The sequence below is a fragment of the Silurus aristotelis genome, assembly GCF_946808225.1.
Source record: "Silurus aristotelis genome assembly, chromosome: 5".
Taxonomy (NCBI): domain Eukaryota; kingdom Metazoa; phylum Chordata; class Actinopteri; order Siluriformes; family Siluridae; genus Silurus; species Silurus aristotelis.
This window is the reverse complement of record NC_139578.1, coordinates 8,045,240-8,062,589: the sequence shown is the minus strand read 5'-3', so window position 1 is coordinate 8,062,589 and position 17,350 is coordinate 8,045,240. Positions and strand designations below refer to the sequence as shown.

The 17,350-nt window shown below is 39.9% G+C and overlaps 1 protein-coding gene across 5 annotated transcripts in view; it reads right to left on the bottom strand.

Moving 5' to 3' along the window:
- Positions 1–17,350, bottom strand: part of asap1a (ArfGAP with SH3 domain, ankyrin repeat and PH domain 1a) — a 65,144-nt gene that overhangs the window by 40,093 nt on the left and 7,701 nt on the right. The window lies entirely within an intron of this gene.

Below are 17,350 nucleotides of genomic sequence, written 5' to 3'. Positions count from 1 at the left end.
AAGCCAGTGCACTCTTAGTGCCGGTCCCAAGCCCAGATAAATGGGGAGGGTTGCGTTAGGAAGGGCATCCAGCGTAAAAACACGTGCTAAATCAAACATGCGGATCATCCGCTGTGGCAACCCGTAATGGGAGAAGTCAAAAGAAAGCTTTAATGGTGGAGATTTGTGCTCATTCAGCCACAAGGGGTGTGAGTTAAGTCAGGCATAACGTTACACAAACCCGTTATGACCGTCGAACTTGCACATGGTCTCCTTGTCAAAGTTCTAAACGTTCTACTGGTTGTAAAGATTTCACACAAGTAGCAATCATGGTGAAGGTGAAGGAGCAGCCTAAACCTCTTAACATTATTAAACACCATACAAACAGATTAACACCCACAAAACTCCTTAGCAGAGACCTTCAACATCCCGATCAGTACAAATGGTTTAAGAAAACCACATCTAATCGACAAATAAACCACATAAGACCTTACAGCACCAGTCTCAGACGTAGGATGACCTGAAAGCAATAATAACAGGAACAACAGCAAACACAGTTACTTTACACTCGGTTATACAGAGAATAATAAACAATGAACTGCACAGCAATCATTTCTGTACCCCAAATAAAAAAATGAGAAGGATAGCGATGTGCATCTAAAACCCGTTGCACAAATCAGAACTGTTTAGTTCTATATAATGTGGTCAGATGAAACGAGTGTTCGAGAATCTGCAGTGAAGAAAGAAATTAAAACAAGACAACAGCCCCAAGCAAACCGACTCAAGAAGACCTTGCATGGCCGAGACAATCGCCCGAGTTAGAATATTCATAAGAGTTCATAAAAGGACATTGCAAGTCCTTCAGAAGGACACTTGAAACCTTGGGGATGTAAAAACAACTGGCCACTTCACCACACTTATTGTGTTCAGATACACTATGTGGGGAAAAATGATCAGACACCTTTTTTTCAGCCATTTGTGGCTCTTCCTCAAACTGGTACCACAAAGTCTGAGGCATACAATTGTATAGGATGTCTTCGGGATGCAGTAGCATTCAATTTTCCCTATTACTTGAACTACTAGAGCCGGCATTAAACATGAACACCCCTGATAATTCGCGATTCAGAAATCGTGGCTCGGAAAATTCACGGGTTCTCGTTTTGAAACCTAACAAACAGCAAGTTGTGGATTATCCTAAAATTTGTGGGAATACACAGCGGGACCGAATGTTCAGGAACGTAAGGAATGACATTTTATTATTATACAATATAATACAATTATTGTATTAATCATTTTTTGAGTGATAAATAAAGCATTAACGTCCGTTAGTTCACATTTTCTTGAGTCTGCATCAATGGGGAAACCAACTAACTTATGAATTCACTAAGGTACCATAGGGGCTGCGGGGGCGCGTTCTTAAAACGTAACCCCCGTAAGTTCCGGGGTACCACTGTATATGGTTTGCATGGGTTAGAGTGGAAGATCTTGAGTGGCCTGATGAATTGGAACGCTGACTGAGAAATTCACTGTTCTTTTATTCTTTTTTTTATTCTTTAAGTAATGCTGCTCATTAGGAACAAACAGCAGCAGCGGTCAACATGTCCCCCCAGCAGCCGTTTATACAACTTCAAGTGATTAAAGACAACCAGGAATCAAAACTGATCGGAGTTATCCACTCTAGTTAAAAAATGTAATAAAATTATATTAAATTGAAGAAATAAATTTGCAACACCACCTGATTTTTGACTGAATGATTGTAATGAGAAATGTTTATCTTCTTTATGTTTAGCTACTTATGAGTTGAGCACAAACTCTGCATTATGGTAACGCACAGGGTCACAGGTATCGTACTGCAAATCAGTGAAATAAAAATACTGTAGGTCCTTTTTTGAGTTCCCTCTTTCACATTTACATGCGATGATAACCGTGGAATCGCTGAAACTCTAAACCACACAAATGCGCGAGTGTGAAACTTGTAACTTTTTCTCCGTCATCGGAGATTTTCAGAATAACTCACGAGCCAAATTCCCCCACCTCTGAGACAAAACCTTGCAACAATGTGCGTTTTGAAATTTCCCCCCAACCTTTGTCTTAGATGGATCTCTAATGAGGCCGAAGTTCACTCTACATAGATCAGCCAATTATATCCTGAAATGTACCATGAAAATGACACAGGAGTAATAAATAACCATAGTGGAATTAAGACGGAAGTTGGGAAGCACTGTGAAGACTGGAAGCAGCTCATCATCAAGCATGGGCCTCACACGCATGTGTGTAGCAGTTAGTCCAGCGGTGCTCGGACCTGCTGTGTGTTTACATCTTACGTTCAGTCTCAATATACCACTTCCTGTGAAGAGACACAACCAAGGGGGGGACAGCGACAAAGCACGCAAACGGGTGAGAAGGCAGGATGTAGTTGCAGAGTTGTGAACTAGTGATAGTGTACTATGCTGTAACTTGTTCTGCTGTGAACTCTTACCCCCTCGCACCATGCTCAGACAAGACATTATATATATCACTTAGTTTTTCCTCTTACATCCTTTAGAAAACTCCAGAGACATTGCATATCGCAACATTAAGAACACAAGGTGGTCAAATAAATTGAGGTGAGCAGCTGAAGTAAGAGAATAAATGCAGGGCCAAGTAACAATGGGAGGTGGTTGAGCCCCTGAGGACGTCCTAAAACAAAGTTATTAGAGCCATGTTGGCTTTTTTCAAAACATTTACTGGTTCCTGGATATTTGCCAGCTGTCTGTCAGACTGTAGTGCTGGGGCTGCTGTTGGGGACCCCAAACAGACATTCGGCTTCAATAAAATAGTTGCCTTCTTCAAAATCTGCTAGATTTAAACAAAAATATAGTGCACATCCAATTCCACATTTAATTCCCATTGGATTAACCTCCACTCTTCTGGGAAGATGTTCCTCAACATGCTCAAGGGTATTACTAAAGCCAGGTACTGATGTAGGGTGAGGAGGTCTGGGGTGCAATCTGCGTTCAATAGAAGGCTACTCAAGATTTTCCACTTCAACCATGTTATTGTGCCCAGAAACATTGTCAAGCTGGAACAGGTTTGGGTGTCCCAGTTGAACTGAAGAGAAAATTTTATGCTAGCACATCCAAAGACATCCTATATAATCGAGTGCCTCCAACTTGTGGAAACAGCTTGGGTAAGAAACACATATAGCTGGAAAAGTCAGGGGTCCCAGTACTTTCTATCCATATAATGTAACCAACACTGCATAATAGACAAACTCTCAACAGTGCATTCATCTCAGAACAGTAGCATGACTAAAGTTCTGTCAGTTTCTGCCCTCTTATTGAAGCATTCATTCCATTACAAAGCTTAGCTTTTCTTAACCCGTCTCCCATTTTCAAAGAGCTTCGTGAATTTATAGAGTGTAACTCAAACAGTGTCAGTGTCACTATAGTATTTTAATTACACCTTTATTGCTAGCAGGAGTTTGGTATTGTTACAAGCTTTGTCCAACTGTGTTCATTCTAAAAGCTAAAAACAAGCAGAACAGAACACTAGAGGACCAAGGCACTCAGTCTAACCAAGAAAGAGATGCAGAAACATGGCCTCGACAATACCTCGTCCCACCCGGCTATCTCAAATTGAGCACCTAAACAATTTTCTAATGCCACCACAAAAATGTAATTCCTATATATGCTATTTGCAATAGAATATAGAAAACATAACCTCAAGTGTATCCAAAGTTCTTTCGATTAAGTTTGTCCGCCGTTAGCTATCTCAGCGTTGTGCTCAGGAAGTTCTTGACAGTCATTCAAGACCAAACTCTTATCCGTTTGAATGGTAGGATATGGTTTTGTCCATAAAATGACAAAAACATTTGGACTGAAAAACGCATCTGTGTTTCAGATATTTGAGTAAAATATAATCAGTGGCCATAATTTTATTGACTTCCTCCTGAGAGGATGAATCCCTTTTTGACTGAGGAGTTTCGAAAATAAGTGTGCACATTCACAGCATGGAGAACAGAGGGTATCTCGCTAGCATAAAACCATGTACATTAGCACAGTATCGTGCTCCTGACTAGTTTCTGTGAGGCGCGGCGAATTCGGATGAGGGGATCGGAGTAATGAGAAGCCATCGAGGAGCAAATAAGTGAGAGTGTCCTAGCAGGTGTCCTCACCATCCAGCTAATCAGCATCTGAGTGACAGTAATCAGGACCAAGTCCCAGAATGCTGTCACGCTTTATCTCATTAAATGCTCACACTACTACAGTCGTCATGCCAACATCACAAATTCTCTACAAATCTCAATAAGACTTTTCTCTTTTTTGTTTAAACTGTGGTTTCTTTCATAAGTGTTTATAAACATCTTATAAGCAAGTCAGGATTGTGTGTTGTAAATGTTTTAACAGAAAGCACGAGTTCATCTCTGCGGCTGCAGGTGTTTCGAAATGCAGGCTTTTTGTTGTTCGTTTTTATTCCAGTCATATACAATACAGTTTCGCACATGAACATTTTTATATCATAAGCAGCAGAAACATAACCTAACATGCACAAAGCTGTGCTCGGCGTGAGGAGGAGGAGCGTACCGGCTGTGCCCTCCATTGAAAACATATGTAAGGTTCCATTCATTAGCTTCATAAGAGCATGAGGTCATTTTCTACACCGAGGAACTGCTGAAAGAACCAAGCCACAAAACCTTCTCTAAAGCTACCCGCACGCAGCACGCCAATCGAAGGGCGCACGGGTGTCCTCGAACTCAACTTTTAACTGAAATTATTGTTTTTTAATGGTAAAGTGTAAATTAAGACCATCCAAAAGCTCTGTAGAGACGTTTATTAGATTAGATTAGATTCAACTTTAGTGTCATTGTGCAAGGCACATGTACAGAGCCAAGGAAATGCAGAACCAAAAGTGCATAAGTTACCAATTTACAAATAAAGAGCAGTATGATAAATAAGGGTATGGGTTCCATATGTACATGGATGAGAGTGATTTATATACAGAAGGTGCAGAAGGTATTAATATGGTATATATAAATAAGGATTTATACAGTAATATGCAGTATAACTGTGCAAAGAAATGACATGATCTAGTTAAGTAGGAATGTATGATACAGTATATACAGAATAAATATGGGTGGAATATACAGTAGTGCAAAGATAAACAGTTATGGATGGTGCAAACATGCAGTAATGTTTATTTATTTGTGGCACACTGGAAACGAAAAAGCCAGGAAAAACTTTAAATGGTCATAGTAAAAAAATATAATGCCCACCATATGGAAGTGGGGGATGTTTTTTTTTTTTTTTTTTTTTAAACTTACTACTACTAATCTATTAACCCTAACTTCTTGGCCAATGGGATGCTAACACCTGAAGGTCGTACCAATACGTGTATGCTGAAAAATGACACTTCAAAATGGTTCCAATATTTTGCTGTTCTAATATCTGAGAAGATTTTCTAGTAAAGCTTGGAGTATGTAATGTGGCTATGGGGATTTGTGGTCTTCCAGCCACAAGACCATTACTTACTGCTATTGTGTGAGGGGGGTCTGGGATGTCGGTTCGGCAGCTTATCGTAAAAGATGTTAAGTAGGGTTGAGATTGGAGCTCTGCGCACTCCATCCTTTGCAAACCTTGTCTTCCTGGTGCTTGTTTGTTTTTGTTTTTTTAAGTAACCCCGTCATGCTAGAACTGGTTTTGACCTCTTCGTTTCAGCAAAGGGAAAACTGTCACGCCATAGCAAATGGCGTTCTAGATTTGTGCACTTTTCAAATTGGTGGCAACAGTTTCAGGAAGTCTATTATATTAGATTTATGTTCAGGTGTTCACAAACATGTGGTCAAATAATGCATGAACACCCAAGGATGCTACTATGGATTTGACAGAACATGGCATGACCAACAACCCATAGCTACATAATTTAAAACAACCAAAACAATTAACAAGGAACATTACTGAAGCAAAAACGATGGGATTCATGACCTTGGAACCTTTGTTGGTTGCTAGAGCATACTGAGGCTACTGGATGCTAAATATTAGATAAATGCTCTTTGCTAAGACATTTATACCCTTCAACATATAGTCAAAAATACACTTGGGGGAAAAGTATTGGAACACCAGACTTTTCCAGACATATGAGGTCCCTTACGAAACAGTTACCACAAAGTTGGAGGATTCCCTTCACTTGAACTACAAGACTTGTTTCAGGATAACAATGCCCCTGTACACAGTGAGCTCTATGACGATATCCTTAAAATTGTTTGAAGTGGAAGATCTTGAGTGGCCTGCTATAAAGCTCTGACCTCAACCCTCCTGATTAACTTTGGGATGAGTTTGAATGCTGACTGTACCCCAGGCTTCCTCACCCTACATCAGTACCTAATTTACTAACACTCTTGTTGCTGAATGAGCACAGATCTCCACAAATATACTCCAAAATCTAGTGGAACATCTTCTCAGAAGAGTTATTATAGATTACAACAGTAAATGGAGAATGAGATGTTCAAAAAGGACACACAAATCTTACGATCAGGTGTCAACAATTGTTTTGTCCATGTAGTTTATGCTCTCACCGCTGCAGCCTGGGTTCGATCCCCGGTCAGGGAACCAACCCCAGCCACTCTCAGTGCCGGTCCCAAGCCCGGATAAATAGGGAGGGTTGCGTTAAGAAGGGCATCCAGCGTAAAAACATGCTAAATCAAACATGCGGATGATCTGCTGTGGCGACCCCTGATGGGAGAAGCCAAAAGAAAGTTATAGTGTATGTTCTATTTGGTTTTGATCATAGTTCCTGTGAAATTTATAGCCGCAACTATCATGTGACTGGTCTGAACAACCAAGTCATGCAGAATTATCCTATTGGTAGTGATCGGGTGGAAAAGTAGCATCACCATCCTGACAAAGAAAATGTGATGGAAATGAACATTCTTGTCTGAAAATGAAACTCCGAACATGCCTGTCTGAAAAAAGAACCAAAAAACTAAAGAATTGTTCCATTTTTTTCAATTATGTATCTGTTTTGTTTGTTATTATGATTTTGTATAGTCGTATAATCATTCATTTGAAGCATTTTTGCTATAAATCTATGAATTACTCAATGCTTTATTAGATACCTGTTAGAAAATAAACAAACGTGTCAAAATTAGTTTAGGTCCATTGGCAACACGTCAGTCACATGGCTGAACAATTTCAGAATAATGTTCCTCGACTTCAGATTGTAAAGACTATAAATATCTCCTCATGTACAGTAAGCAATATTGATAACATTTTTAAAGAATTTGGAGAGATCTCAGTGTGCAAGGGAAAAGGGAGGTTAAAAAGGTTTTTAAAGCAGCATTTGCTTCTATCCAGTTGGTTCAACAAGACAATGCTAAACGGCAAACTGCCTCTATTACAACAGCATGGCTTCATGGTAGAAGAGTCAGAGGGCTAAATTGGCCCACCTGCAGTCCAGACCTTCCACCAATTGAAATCATTGGGCACATGATGAAAATGAAAAATATGACAAAGAAAACCCAGGACTGTTGAGCTGCTAGAATATTGATTGAATGGGATAACTGGTCTGCTCAGTTCCCTGAAATGTTGGAAATATGGAAAGTAGTAGACATGGCACTGTCTCCATATTTTTGGAGACATGTTGTGGCCATCAAATGTTAAAATATACAATATGGGCTTATGAGATTTGCAAATTATTGCATTCTTTATTTATCTCTCTTTCAGACTTGGGGTAATTTAAATAATGGTATAAACACATCTGTAGTATACACGAAGCATTTTGTGACTAGATTTGGACTGAAAAACAATTGCATTTACTGTTAGGATACAAAAAATAAGGCGATGAAATCAATCACCGTTGGATGCACGACAATTGTCAGTGCTAATATCATAATTTGGTACAATAGTTAGGCCTACTTGTGTTTAATTTATTGCAAGCCAAATTGTAATCTAGATGTTCTTATTTTGGGTCAATTCCAAAAGCTGGGACATTTTCTAAATGTAAAATGTAAAACATATGGGAATACATTTTTTAATTTCCTCTTTTGCGAAGCTAACCACCATCCACATTTACTTTTAAAGGACCCTCTGCCATTAAGGGTTTTTATTAGAAAGGCTTGAGTAAGACTTGCACACTCATTGCCGTAGATGTAGGTCAGCGGAGAACTTCAACGGCCAGCCACCAGATGAAACATGATACCCTCTCCCTCTCTCTCCAAAAAAAGAATGGCACACTTTAATTGTCATGTGTGGAAAGTGGAGCGTTTAATTCCAGGAAAAGTGCTGAGGCCAGAGTTTATTGGCTGTTGTGAGTCTGAACTGAGGAACCGCTTCTCCAGTACCACCACCTTCCCCAATATGCCAAGAAGGGAGAAAGCGGCATGTTTTTCTAACACTGACAACAAACTCATCACAACTGAGAATATCATCGCGCAACTCCGGCTGAACTCCAGAGCCCTTTTCAGAATCAACAGTGCTAAAACATGCCAAAGCATTTGCAAGGCCCAATATGAGCAACATCCAGGGTTTCGGATACAAATAGAGCGGTTTGTTGTTTTAATGACTGTGTGTTTATGTATTCATGGTAACGGTTGTTCTGATTCTCAGCCCAGAACGTTCGGTACTTCTTCAGTCCTAAAGATTTTATGACCAGCGCTAAAGCTTAAATCAGAAACCATACACTTGCACACATACACACACAGAGTCAGATGGGATTCCCCAGGAAGTTGAGGAAAGCCAGTGCATACCTGTGAAAAACATTCCGGCTGAAAGACGTACGTTTCCCTTAACACATGCTTAAATAAACAAATAGCTAAATCAGGAAAAACCATCTCAACTCTAAAAGAAAAAACGCATACAGTTATAGATATGAATAGAATGCATGGTTTCCATCAAAACTGGGATTCCCTGCTGGGAAGTTTTGCTTTAAATTTTAAATGACAAAATGTCCAATAGAAAACTCACAGGACAAATAAAAGCCAGTTTCATGGACGATTTACATCATCCTTAGTAACTGCCTGGTCAGGATCATGGTGGCTTCTAAATATTTATGGAAATACAACAAATAAATCTTACAGGCAAATATTAAGCATTATGTAGTGGGATGATGTACACACCACTATGCTGATAGTGCCAGCATTTTCTTCGATTTTTCAAGAACGTAGAACTTAGCATTAACTTTAAGATTGATATATTCTGCATTCGGGCCATTCTTACTTTGGATTTCAATTCAAATCGAGATACGGATAAGGCCATTGTTTCACACCGATACTACCCTGACTGTTTACCTTCCTTTATAAAACTTCAATTGGTCAGAAAACCAAATATCAACAATGAGCCAGATGTGGACCATATGACCTCAGCACAGCATTCTTTACTCATTCTCCGGTCCAACCCTCAACACGGAGAAAAAGAAAAAAAAACCCGGCACGAGAAATAAGTAGGTCAATTTTACCACTCTCACAGTGTTAGTTTCGAACATAAACAGATTAGCTCATTTCACATGATGTGAATGACTAACCCTCAAACAGCATATCCAGCCATGTGCACAGACACACTTTCTGTGAAGACACACTCAAATGAGCACGACTAGATTCAGGAGAAGGGCTTTGTATTCTCCTGAGTAACCTGTATTTTTAACCGAGCAGTGTCCCGAAGACGGCAAGTTCAGACAAGGGCGGAGACAGGACGAGCCGCGGCACTTAAGATTCCACAGGAAATGTGTCCCAAAGGAATGCTCGTCAGTCCTCAGCCTTTTCCTGAGAAACCGTCAATTACATAACCAGCAAGTCCCTGAAGCATGGGATCGCATATACAAGTTTAGAACGCGAAACAATATCAGGTCTCTTCTTTAGCACACAGACTGGTACGTTATTCACGAGTTACTAGTTTCTTCAAGAATGAAGATGTAGATTTACATTTAACTGTAGCTAGCAGACACTTCAATCCAGAGTGACATATTATTTATAAAAACTGTGCAGCTAAGGATTAAGAGCCTTGCTCAAGAGCCCAGCAGTTCGGATTGGTGGTGCTGGGATTTGAACTCGCAACCTTCCAATCGGAGTGGGAAACACCGTCACCTCATATTTCCTGGGTCCACAGTTTGATCATAAAACCAAGTAAGGGTCTATAGGTATCTATGGGTTTCTTCAGGTTTTCTCACACTTCCCAAAGTCATGCCACTAGTGGTTCTTTAGAATGGCTTGGCATCCCAAAAGGTGTGTATTATTCCTGCTTTATACCTGTTCCCGGAATACGCTCGGTCTCTACGGAAATCCCTAATTATGAAGATCATAGTGTAAATCCCGATCGGTGGACAGATAATGCGTTTTCACTATAACAGATTTCCTACTTCTAACTAAAGGCTCAAAATGAAAGGAACATCCCATTTGGCGTGTCCCAGTTTACTACCCACAGTGATATTATTTAATCTCCCTGACTGTCAGGCTCCATACGAGCAGTTTACTAGCATCAGATAAAGCATCAGGCATCGAGGTGAAAAACATGCGATGCAGCACATGCCAGCCTGGCAGGACAGCACTCGGTGCCGCCGACATGACAATAAGGTGAGAACGAGTCAACATGCTTAACACACATACACACCTTTTTTGGCACCACGGTGGCCATTAATAAGGCACTTAAACCGGTGTGGTCATGAGTGTTCGTCATACTGTAGCATCCTGTGATCGAGCTCTTTCCAAACAAATAGGTAAATATACATTATGTAAAAGTACATTATGCCATATGTGGTTCCTCCACAAACCATTACCCCTAATTTAGAGTCGCTCAATTGTATTGAATGCCTTCGAATGCTGAAGAATAGAATTTTCCCCTTCACTTGAAATAAGAGACCCAAACCTGTTTGAGCAAGACAATGGCCCTGTGCACAAAACTACCCGTATAAAGATATGGTTTACATGGATTGGCGTGCAGGCTGCTATAGAGCTCTGACCTCAACCGAGCCACTTTGAGATGAATTAGATCACTGAATGCATCCCAGACCTTCTTAACCTACATCAGTGCCTGACTTTACTAACGTCCTTGACGCTCATGAACACAAATCTCCACAAGCACACTCCAAACTTTAGTGCAACGTCTTCCCAGAAGAGTGACGGGTATTATAAGAGCGAATGGGTAATGAATGTGAAATGAGATACACACAGAAATCTTATAGAGAGCTATATTAAAGAATACAAAACACCCAATCAGTGTTGGGCAGTAACGCGTTACTGTAACGTAGTTACTTTCGACAGTAACTAATAATGTAACGCGTTACTTTTTAAATAATGTAACTCCATGCCTCGACGAAGCTAGAAGCGAACCCGGTGTTCTGTTCTACATTGTGGATAGTTTTCCTACTTCAGCTGTGAAAGGATCATTTTTAGGAGCTCAACACAACAGCAGAAGCCACTTTAGTTTTTGATTGTGAATATATTATTCAGCTTGTTTTGTTATTTATTTCAGAAATCGTGTGATATATTCAGTTTGTGTTGGTCTGACTTCAATAAAATAGTGTTTAAAAATTACTTTGTGTTTAAGTCAGTTTTGTGTTTGTGTAGACCATAACACATAAAAGGGCATTAATGGGAACATTAAAGAAGGTTCTTTAAAAAAAAAGTAACTAAAAAGTTACTTTTAACAGTAACGCATTACTTTTTGGTGTAAGTAATCAACAAAGTAACAGTTACTTTTTGAACAAAGTAACAAGTAACTGTAACTAGTTCCTATTTCTTAGTAACGAGCACAACACTGCACCCAATATTTCCAATAAAAACTAAATATATATTTTGTTCCTTGGTGTCCACAGCAAATAAGACAATATTTAGAATCATTGAATATATGAAATCATTGAATTGACTATTTTAAACAAATTTTACTAGACATATTGTAAATATTAGAGTAATAATAACAACAGAGTATAGACCAAGACACACAAACGAGCCAGGCCGTGACAGCTCTTGAATGACAAGCATGCACCAAACACACACTTCAGTCACAGCTCAATGCTACTCTGTGTGCTATTATTGTGCTGACAAAGGAGCAGCAAAACCCCACTGGGACCGTACAGGCTGAACGCTTACGGGGCAGTGATGCAGCAATCAGACAAAAATTGATCATCAGAGAGTCAGAAGGAAAAAAAAAACGTCGGGTTGATGTGGACACTAGAGAAATTAACATTTGAAGAAGGGGAAAAAAAAAAAAAAAAGGCTTACATCTGTTTAACAGTCTCTTTCCACAAATGATAAATAATACCACACACATCTGTCTATGAGGGATTTTCTATTATTTTTTAAAGCGCTGATGCAATAGATATTCCTGCTCTGCTCTACTGGTTTGTTTAACGTCAACTAAGATTGTGTTATTTTTCTAGCTATTGCACACAGATGTCTCCAACATTCTGAGAAAAAAAAGAGAGAGAGAGAGAGAAAAGGTTAAAAATAGCTAGAAGAAGATTGCAGATGACAACACTATATACAAGCAAGCAAAGAATAGTCTGGTTTTTATACAATCGATGATTTACGGCTATGGGAATCGAGTAGAGTGGTATGTTTTTAATTTTTTTATTTTAGCATCCAAATCGCTCTATAATTTAGACACATGCTCTCCAAAATCCACCGATTTCCAAATTGGATACAAATCAATAGCTGGAGATCAGATCTGTCATAAAAAAAGAGTCACCAGAGAGATTTATCACAGCTGGAATAGAAAAGAATAGTAATGTATGTGATCCAAGAGCTAAACAAAACGATGAATTCTGGAAACGCTAAGCTTCTTCCAGATTGCACTCACAAACCGTTATATATAAAAATCCTTCGTATTTTCAGGAAATGCTCAGGGTGCATGTAATCCAATAGATGTCAAGTGTTATCATCCCTTTATCCAAAACAAGTCCTGGAGCAAGACTCTAGACAAGGTGCCAACCCAGTGGAGGGCACAATCAAAGTGCACATACACTACAGCCATTTTGGAAATGCTAATTCACACATTACTGCATGATGTTGGGCTGGGGGGAGGAAATGGGGGTATCCAGTGGAAACCCCTTAATGCAAACTCGCCAGGATTTGGAACCCGAGCCCAGAGTTGCAAGGCAAATGCGCTATATCTAGTGTGGGTATAATACAAATCTTTCGCATTATCCACCTTCACCTTCAAGTACAGGAACTCGAGGCCATGCTGACTTTCTCTAGCTGTCGGTGCCATGTGTGCAATGTGACCTTCCAAATATTTGTCATTTGCATGTCTTTAGAGCTTCGTCAGCCATTTCTTCAGTTTCAGGTAGTAATTTGGAAGGACGTCAAATAGTTTCTGCAATAACAATCGCATAGAACAAGTATCCATTCATGATTTCTAATGTAAAGAGCATATCCTAAGTAATCTAAAAGATGACTGACCCCAGTAAGACTTATTTTTTTTGTATCATAAACTGCTGTTTTTCTTGGCTGACTTTCCCAACACCAGTGGCTTCTTTCTATTGCATAGTGCACAGTAGTGATGGAGAGATCGGGTCATTTTAGTGGATTAGATCTTTAAATCTTGTCAAAATGAACAAATCTGTTGTTTTTTTTTTCATAAATTTTATTGTCATTTAGTTCATTTTGTTCCTTTAATTCTGTAATCACCTTCATAGCGTATATGGAAGTCAGAGCGAATCGGACCGGAGGAGTCATGAAATGAACAATTCGATTTCCTATGTAATGTACTGCATAGCGTCTATGGGAGTCATGTGATAGAGAGAACGACCCGGACTAGAAAAATCGAGAGGTAAACTACTCAACTCAATTTTCCCTCGTTTCTCAACTCAAAAAAGACTTGCTCTTCACCCGAAGGCAGCTCTCCGGTCTTCATGTTGGTTTATCCATTTAAACAAATAGTGTCATGTTCGAATTTAACACATTTGAACACATTTCGAATGTGAATTTCAGGAAATCGAAGCAGAAAATCTGATCCAATCGCCTCATTCATCAATTGATCTCAAACCTAAATGCTTTACTGCATAGCAAAAACAAAACGAGTGACCTTGGTGTTCCAATCCATTCAAAGAAGACTGTAGTGCTAAAAAAAAAAAGTATGAGGAGTGATGTTTTCAAAAGCCTATTAGCTCAAGAGCATGTTGTGAGTGCCAGGCCCATATTGCTTTCCGTTAATGAGCAGCTACTATTCCCAATCATAATGCAACTTAAAGCGGCTAATGGTGTACTCTATTAGCACTTAATGGCATAGAGAGCTATTAACATTCAATAGCTCTGTCCTTGCTCTGACGATGCATTGCTGAAATATCCGCTAGCTAGCTGCATGGAGCAAACATCTGTTCCTGGGCATCAGGGATCACCATCTCCAGGAACTATACATGAACTGTTGCTTCTCTGATGACAAATGGAGTCTGTGCATCTAACAAAAAGTCAGTCAGAATAGATTTGACATTGAAGTCTTTTATGAACTTTTATGAAGCTCCGTTCTACCTACAAGAGTGGAATCCAAGCTATTTAGAAAAGCTATAATCTGCTACATTTGAGTAAAAAATGCTTCCATGACAGGCTTTGCTGCAGTGCAGAATATTTCAGCATGTCCTTGTATGAGAGATTTAGGCAGCGCCCATATCACTGAGGCACCATGCGCACAGTTGCTCTGCAGACAGAGGATTATCAACTCTGGCAGCCTGCACTCAGAAGACCTCCACTTACCAGTGCACTCTAGCAAACCATGCACTTTGAAAAAAGAAAAATACAGATGGCAAAATGCCGCTTAGTTGGAAATTAAAACAGCAGGCTCCTCCGGAGTTCATTCAGCTTTCCCAAAGCTAAAATCTAAAGAAAAAAGGGGAGTACGGTGACTCCCTTCTACTCTGCAATGTTTTCAGCAGGCTGTCTATACATAGACAGTGCCATCTGTTCCTCGTATTCAAACTGGAGAAATGGGAATGTGAGCAATGCCATGGAAACTATTATCACACACGAGACAAGGGGATTAGGACAGAAAGAGATGGCAACAAAAAAAAAGAGGGACAGAATGGGGTCGGAACAGATGGGGGTCAATGCCAGCAGAAAAGGAAGAAATGGGCAGGTGTAGCATCCAACAAATCTTGAGACAGGCACAAGTATTGAAGTATTTGTAATAATTTTAAACATTGAAGTAAATGCAATGATGGATGACGCAAGTGCAACGTTCATCAAACATACGATATCGACCGGAGTCTGCGTTCCAAACTGCAATCACAACGCAAGTCCCATTGAAATCTATACATTTTCAGCGTCGTATTTATTTAATCAGCGAATGGCTTGTGGTCAGAGTTGTGGTGGATCCAAAGCCTGTGCCAGAAATACTGGTCATAAAATAGGAGACATCCCACAGAGGCAAAAATAACAGCTCTCTAGGTGGAGGAATGAAATTTTCCAGCCAATCAAGGCGTTTATAGAGGTCAGGTATGCAGAAGAGGGCAGTCAGGGTTTTTCTGTGTGTGTGTTCAGGTGTCTTGTGAAGCCTTTGACAGAAATTTTGGCCATGAGGTGGAAATACACCCTCATAATATGCTCACAAACACTGACACACACACACACACACACTCTCACACATTGATACAATCATACCTGTGAAAATCCAATCCACACCATTTCACTTATTGGCTTGTGTTTGGTAGATAGAAGGCAACTGGGAAACCCTGAGGAAATCCACTTCCTAGAGCTTTTCGAGAACAAGGATACTGATACCGAGCTCAGGACAGAACTGGGGACCCTGAAGTTGGTGCCAATCGTACACATGATAGATTTTTGGGCTGTGTTCTTTTTCTGTGTGATTAGCTACAATGGAACGGAAGGCATCACATAATTACTAGATCTATTCTCCGTAAGTGAAAATCGAACACAAATGCAAAAGTACAACAAATCCAATGAAGTCCTCAAAGATGCCAGAATGCATTTCATGCCGATTAATGATCCAATACCAATAGTACATACCAGATCAGTGTGTCCCCACTTGTTTTGCTGTTAGCAATAGCCAAGCAGCCAGAAAAGGAAGGAGAGAGGGAGCAGAATTGGAAAGGGACACCGAAAGGCTGACTCATTCAAGTGATTATGCTATGATTCCAAAAGCAAATGTGTTTTACATACTCACACACATGCTGTTGCCACAGGTTGTGCAGGACAAGCAAGCACATATGGCAATAGACTATTAAGTAGGAAAGAACACACAACAGAAAATGGTGAAAACATATCAACAAATGGTTGGCATGTGGCCAAAGAGAAGACCGTTACTGCCACGAAGCGGATTCTTTTTACTATAAACATTTGCGTTCTTCTTGTCTTACCTGGAAGCGTTATCTCGCTTATACTGCTGCAATAATTCATTAGAAAACGCGTTATAATTATTACGCATTTCCTTTAATTTTCCATGTAAACAGCAATAAATCAGCCATTCTGTTGTTAATTAGACAAAAAGAAATGCAGCCTGTTATGTTGCTAAGAAACTGCATATCCACCCATTTTGAGCGTCCCCACGAAGTCCGAATGGAAATTCTCTGGCTTTGTTATGAATGCGTTAGCCTTACGGTTATGTATAAGCTATTGTGTTCTAATACAATGACGCACTTTACCTTTCGAAAATTTATGCAACCAATATTTACAGTCTGTCTCTACCACCGATGAAGATCGAGGATCCCTATGACATCAGACTTTCTGACCAATCAAATGTTCTAGAATCTAAAAACCGCCTTGCAGTAGTTGCCGTTGTTCAGGGTGTGCATCTTTGGCTTTTTAAATGCGCATATTTTATTCAGATTTTTCAACTGTAACTTGGATGAGAAGGATATGGGTCCAATATTATTATTCAGCCTTGTGTCCATGGTACTAAACATCAAGCACAGGGTATCCTGGTTTTGTTTTTTGTTCGTTTGGTCCACATGACATCACTTTTTGTTTTTCATTAACAAACAGAGAAATTAAAAGGCAACAGAATTGCATTGGCAGGAAGGGGGGTTGTGGTGGCATAATAATTATTTTGTAATCCAAAACTACCGTCAGTGGTGCCCCTTCCGATCAGTCAGAAGCTAGCATTCACCAGCTCTGCGAGATACCATCATATTACATGCTAGAACACTTTGATTCAACACAATTCCAAAGTAGGCCGCTGAAAAAGACGCTTTAACCTTCTGACTGTTCATCCAAGACACCAGGTGAGTCATTGTGGTCTCCCTGCCTGCCTGCCTGCCAGTAAAAGAAAAGCAACCTGCTAAGGAGGATAAGGACCTGACCGCCTGCAGGCAGGAGAAACCAAACACCACCATATGGAACTAAAAACCTCTACAGAGTGACTAAGCATCCAAACCAGCATGGAAAACCTACTGATAAAGCCCTGTGAGAGAGCACCAGTACAGTGTGTACAAACATCAGAACTAAGGTACTTGA